Source organism: Bos taurus, chromosome 4, assembly GCF_002263795.3.
Source record: "Bos taurus isolate L1 Dominette 01449 registration number 42190680 breed Hereford chromosome 4, ARS-UCD2.0, whole genome shotgun sequence".
NCBI lineage: Eukaryota > Metazoa > Chordata > Mammalia > Artiodactyla > Bovidae > Bos > Bos taurus.
This window is the reverse complement of record NC_037331.1, coordinates 25,765,923-25,773,000: the sequence shown is the minus strand read 5'-3', so window position 1 is coordinate 25,773,000 and position 7,078 is coordinate 25,765,923.

Below are 7,078 nucleotides of genomic sequence, written 5' to 3'. Positions count from 1 at the left end.
GACGGTACCTCAGGTATGGACCTCAGCCTGGTGGCTAGGGCTGGGTCCTTCACCCTGCCCATCATCCTAGGTGCTGACCTGAACACTCCTTGATCTGAATCAAGAAGATTCTTCCACATCATGCTTGGCAGGCCTACACTAAAATGTCTCAGTAGGGGGATGCTGTATGGGCCTAGATGAATCAGAACTGAAGCAAGTTCTGGTGCTGGAGAAAGATCCAGAAGATCCCTGGCACATTTCCGTTAGTGGCTTGACTGTTAGGAGGTCTACTGTTTCTCCAGGAAAAGGAACAGGGAAAATAAAGCAGGGACGTGTGTGCTCAGTCACATCTGACTCTTTGTGACCCCATGGACTCAGCCCACCGGACTCCTCTGTCCATGACATTTTCCAAGAATACTGACTGGAGTGGATTGCCATTTCCTCCTCCAGGGGATCTTTCCAGCCAGTGTCTCCTATGACTCCTGCATTGGCGGGCAGATTCCTTACCACTGCAGCACCCAGGAAGTCAAAGCCAGGGACACCAACCAGTACAGACATATTTAGAAGTTAAAACTGATACGGGCATGTCAGCTGAAAAGCAGCCATCATCTTGGTCCAGCCAAAGTACTAGGCAATTTCTCAAGTCTCAAAAATCCAAAATATATTATCATAATCCTCCTCTAGGCAAATAGGAACTTCCCATCATATCTACTCTTCTAAAGCATGCTACCCTTGGTGATTCTAAAAGATCTACATGTTCTTATCCTATAAAGAAATAGCCCTTTTCTCGCTGAAGAGAAAAAAATCATGCAGGCTTTGTCTTTAGTATACATCCTTCTATGTCATGCTCATCAAAATATTTTATGAAAGTTATATTAGATTCTTAATGTATTTATCACTTGATTCCAAAATGAAAATTTTCTAAACATGGGGGCCCACAGAAGTAGCCCTGGGTAAAATTAACATTTTACTTTCCAAACTTCCATTTTAATCACTATGCCCATTACTAGCAGATTTATTCATGCAAAACTGACTGATATTTCCAAAAATACTCCCTCGGAGTTGAGGAATATCTAACATTGAATTACCCTGATTCTCTTATAAAACCAAAAAATCTGATAAAAGTAATATTGATGTGATCGTTCACGGCTATTCCTACTATCTGCTTATTGATAAAATAGGATAACATAGTAAAAAATCAGCAACGAATTCCTAGAAGCTTTAAGAAATACTTGGGGGAAAGACTGAAGGAAAAAAAGAAAAAATATCAGCGGTGCAAATGCTATGGTTTTCCTGTAAGTCCCTTGAAGTCAATATTTATTTAACAGATTTTTACTGAAGCTACTGAGGCAGGCATCACAGTACATGCTGGAAATATAAATAGGACAGGCCGAGAAGATTTTAAAGATACGAGGTTTACTGAGGAGCAGTTTTTGATAAAAAATGATAATAAAAAATGGTGGGAATGGAAAAGGTTTAGCAGAGGAAATGACTAGTCAAGATTCTGTGGGTTCAAGAATACAGTATTTGTATTTGTACAAAACCGTTTTACACCTACCTTCTCTTTCTAATGATACCAAATTTTATGCCAGGACTGGTATATCAGTCATTAAGATTGAAACGTCTAGACGAGACTGATATTCTCAAGGTTCTTAGCAGAATGACTCACTTGGGTATGAAACCACATATACACAAAATAATCACACTTTGCAGTCCAAGGTGGTAGTCTGGCATTTCTCGACATTTACTGTCTTAGAAGTGAGTAACCACAGAATGGCAAGTTGCTATACATGGTAATCTGATAGGACACTTAAGGAAGATGCCCAGAAATTAAAATGAGTTTATGTCTACACTTTCTAGTTCAAACATCCTTTCCCACTGATATGACTGTACTTACAGTCAAAACAGGGTCTACCACTTTTTAAATGATTAAATCACACAGTTGAATTTTTGGTTCACTTACTCTGAAGCTTGCAGTGGATAACCTCAAATTTAAATTTTTTCCTTTGCCAAAAATGTATCTATAATTTAATTCAAGAGCTTAAAAACAACTAGAGTAGAACCACCAACTCTACCAAAAGGAGTTCAGAAAAAATGAACCATCCATTACTATAAGCATTCAGGATGCTGTCTCACACTAAAAAATTAAACAGGTAAATGTAATCAAACACCACCAGAAAAATAAAAGCCATCTTAAGTTTATAGATAACATCAAACAGTGTTCCATGAAGAAGGACAGTATAGGTTGTAAATGGCAGAACTTGCATCCTGAAAGGCAAATATTTGGTATTAAAATCACCACTGTAAACTGAAATGCCGTAAAGAAAATAAACACAATGGAACACAAAAGAGGCATCTAAATGCAAATACGTTTGGTTCAAAACTTTTACAAACTCAGAAAAGTTAAAAACTTTTACAAACTTTAAGATGCAGAAATTAATATGAACAACTTAATAAATAAAAGTAAACACTGTGTTTTTAGAACGTCAGAAGGCTAGAAAATGTAACATGAGTTACCTACAAAAACACAAATGTGGGAAAAAGTCATCAAAAGGGCATTTTAGTGCAGTGAAAATACATTGTGATATGATAATAATAACAGACATCATTATACATTTGCTCAAAGTCACAGAATGCACAGCACCAACAGTGAATCCTAGTGTAAACTCGGGACTCGGGGTGACTATGATGTGTCAGTATAATCCTAACTCACCATTCTGGAAAACGACGCTGACGGCAGGGAAGGCTCTGCATGTATAGGGGCTGGGGGAACACAGGAAATCCCTATACCTCTCTCTCAATTATTTGTAAATCCAAAATTGCTCTAAAAAATTTGTCTCTAAAAAAAAAAAAAGAAAGAAATGGCATTCAAAATTTAGAAGTCAAATAAAATTAATTTTTCTCTTAAAAGAATTTCATAGAGCATGGAAATATAATCTAGATATCTTCCTGTTAGACAAAGAATAGCATTATATGAAATGAGGTATAAGGGATACAGTATTTTGAGAAATGTCATGTGGTTATGTTTTTGCCCTTTCTTGAGAAGAGCTGTTTCCCAATACCATCTTGGGAATTTAAGAGAGATCAGGAGAGTTGTAGCAGAAAGAAAAAAGAGAAGAAGAAAAAAGAAATTGCCCGAAGGCAATATGCAGACAGACAATAATCTTGAAAGCCAGACTTTGAGAAAAAAAGAATTTCTAGTCAAAAAGAAAGAGGAAGAGGGAAAATTTTACCCGTTGGGTCCCAAGGCTTGATAGGAAGAGAAAGGGAGGGGCAGGTAGAAGTCCGAGAGACATTTATAGCTAGATCTCCCCCTTTCCAGGCTGAAGTTCTAAAGGGGAGAGGCGTGTGACATGGGACGCAATGCCCTCAAAGGCTCCTGTGTCAGCCTGCACCCCAAATAGCAGAGAAACTTGGTGGCAGAGAGTGACAAGGCAGAGAGAAGATCTGAGCTTGGTTTCCTTCTACACCTGCTTCCTGTGTGTCCCAGATCAGACCCATACAAGCCTGTGTGCCCTAAGGGGGCCATGTGGAAGTTGAGAGTTCGGCTAGGGGCTCTTTCAGGGAGCTCAGAAGTTGAGGCTCAGCAGCTGTGTAGTCAAGTACCTGTGAGGTCAGCAGGAAGATGACTGTGCTCGACCGAGTCTAGGGTACCTAGACTCTAAATTCCACAGCAATTACCTGAATGCTGCTCAGATGAGATGCTCAAGGAGCCCTTCCCCGGCCACTTGGCTCAGCCTGCTGACCAATCAGGTGCTTCACAACAGATGCCAAAGAGGTTCCAGAGGCTACTCCTGTCTCCACAATGTCAAATAAACCACACTCCCCAAAACCATTATAAAAACCAGTTTGGAAAGGGGCAAGGAAGACAGCCTCTAAGATACTGCTTATTTTACTTGAGATTAATATTATAGTGGGTTTAGTTTTTGAATGTACCAAATTTTACATTTTTCTTCCTGCCTTGTAGGTACATATCATGAAAATGATCTCATTGTTACAGAGAAAGGAAGAAGCTCCACTTTCCTTTCAATTCTCAGTGAGAATGTGAGCAAACTTGCTACTCCCATTACATGCATCTCGTCATTATTGACTTCTTCAGAGTTCTAGAATCTTTTCCTGGAGGCCCAGATTACCTGTGCCCACTTTCCAAGTAAGAATCTCTTTTCTGGGCTCTTAGGATACTTCCCTCCTTTTTCTTTTCTTTTCTATGCAGGATCTGCAGATTTCTAAACTTAGCCACTTCTCAAGGCTCAGTTTTTGGCATCACACATGGATTCATTCTGTTTGACGTTTTGTTTCATGGGAAACAATTTTATATGCTACGTGGAAGAAACTACTGGATTGAGCAAAAAGTTCATTTGAATTTTTCCATAATGTTATTTTTGGCCAACTCAATTGTTCATAAATAAATATAAATTTTGTTATGACCAATTTATTCTACTTTCTATAATTCTGCCTTGGATACCTGTTCTGCCACTTTCCTTAAATGAGTTCAGGCATGTATGGTTCAACTATATTAACCATATATTGACACCACTCAAGAAGAGGGACTCTAATCAACAGGATATTGCTCAATGATTTATTTACTGTAGGTACATACTAGAAAACTGGACTGCTTTGGTTATGATAAGTACATTAAAGAGACATACAAGAGAAGAAAATATTTCTGCTTTAAAGTAAGAAACAAATTGCCAAAGTAAACCAGTAAGAAATGCATGCTTCTCAAAGAAAGATAATGGACAAATAAAGAAAGACCTGTCCAACCATTCAATTTTTATATGACCTCATGAAGTTGGCAGGTTCAATTTTAAGCTTCTGTGTTCACTTTCTTTATTCCAAATGGATGGAGCATTTGAGAAAAAGTAACTAAGAAACAACGGTTTGCAAAGTCCAGTGAGCAAGAAAAATCAATTTTAACGAATTCAAATCAGTAAATTTCAACATAACCAGGATTGACAGAGCATGTACTACTTGACAGATAAATATATAGAGGAACAAAGCATGATCTTGTCCTCAAGGAACTTTCCATACAGCAGGGGGAACAGAGAATTACAACTAGACAGAACCTCAGTACTCTGACAGAGGTGCAAAAACAGGGGAAACTTTCTTTTATTTTCAGGTAATGGGAATGGCTTCTATAAGAAAATGACCAATGAGTTTGGCTCTGAGGATGGGCAGACCATGGGCAATATTCTGAGCAGAGAGAACCATTTGTACAATGGCATTTCCACAAAGCTTATTTCCTGCTCCTTTGCTTTTATGAATAGTAATTAACTACAGTAGTAAATTAACCCTTAAAACCATAATACAAATGTTTCAAAATTGTTTATCAACATATGTGATATTTATAGCAAAAATATAATTTCTAATTCAAAGTTAAAGAAAATTTCTATCATTACAGCATTTTATTTCATTGAAGTAAAACTCATGTGTAATTAATCATTTTAAAGTATACCATTTAGTGGTACTAGTGCGTTCACAATGTTGTACAACCATCACCTCTCTTGTTTCAAAACTATTAAAGCATTTTAAAAGAATGACTTTAATCATTTGAATGCTCATATATGTATATGATTTAAACTCATTATCATTCTGTCTCACCCAACACTAACTGGTTCATACTGGAGCTTGAGAGCTGTGTATTTCCTGAAGAGTGAAAGTGAAACTTGCTCAGTTGTGTCTAACTCTTTGTGACCCCATGGACTGTATGGTCCCTGGAATTCTCCAGACCACAATACTGCAGTGGGTAGCCATTCCCTTCTCGAGGGGATCTTCCCAACCCAGGGATCAAACTTAGGTCTCCTGCATTTTGGGTGGATTCTTTACCAGCTGAGCCACCAGGGAAGCCCTAGAAACTTTCAAATTAGTCTATACTTTTAGGATTCCACACCTTCAAATCATTTTACTCAGTTCAACAATTTTCAGTTTTTAATGTTTTTAGATAATATGCCCATACAGCTTAGGGCATAAGATGCACATTAAAAGTTCTTATCTGTGGCATACACATATAATGGAATATTACTCAGCTTTAAAAAGGAGGAAATTTTGATATATGACCACAAGATGGATGAACCTGGAGGATGAGATTACAAATTTAAAAAGTCAGTCACAAAAGGACAAATACTGTCATATTTCACTTACAGGAGATAACTAGAGTAGTCAAATTCACAGAGACAGAACAACGAGTGATGGTGTCAGGGGCTGGGAGGAAGGGGAAAACAAAGTTATTGTTTAATAGGTACAGGGTTTCAGTTTGAAGAAGATGAAAAATTTTCTGGAGATGCATGATGGTGACAGTCACACAATAATATGAATATATTTAGTGGCACTGAACTGTACACTTAAAAATAATCAAAATGGCAAATTTTATATTATGTATATTTTATATGTATAATAAGTATATTTTAAATTTAAAAATTAAAAAAATTATCCAGATAAACAACATTGTCCCACTAAGATGCACTGAATAAACATTCTCATTGCTATGAGAAAACACAGTAAATGTCTTTATTGTGCTATAGACACACATCTTTGTGGTTATATTAACAGCTAAGGCTCATTCCAATGGTGGAAAAATACATGAAATTGATCTAACCAGCAGGAACACAGTATCTCTGTGATGACAGTCAGCTCACATGAGAAAGGCCGTTTCTGGTAAGAGGGATAAGTCTTCCGTCTTGGGTTCTTCTGTTCTAAAACTGCCCTTGTGAGCAAAAGAGATCAGTATATCCTAACTTACTGCATGTCTGACATATAATGAGTTAGGGATGATTGTCTTTTAAGAAAAAAAAAATTCTTGAAAAGTCTTCTAACCACAGAAAATTGTTTTGAATGTGTACTGCTTCTGGGGAAGAAAACAAAACTCTGCTTTTAAAAACAAAAGCCAAAACAAATATTTATGTGGCAGACACATTATATATATATATATTATCTTGTTGACTTTGTATTTCTGTTGTATGATGGTCATTGGATTACAACTACCCTAAGGAGCCATAATATAGATTTGGGCATTTAAAAGCACAGCTAGGTATCTGAGGAAATGACTAATTTAGAAGACATATATTAGTAATTCAAGAAACTTAGGACTAAGATAAAATGC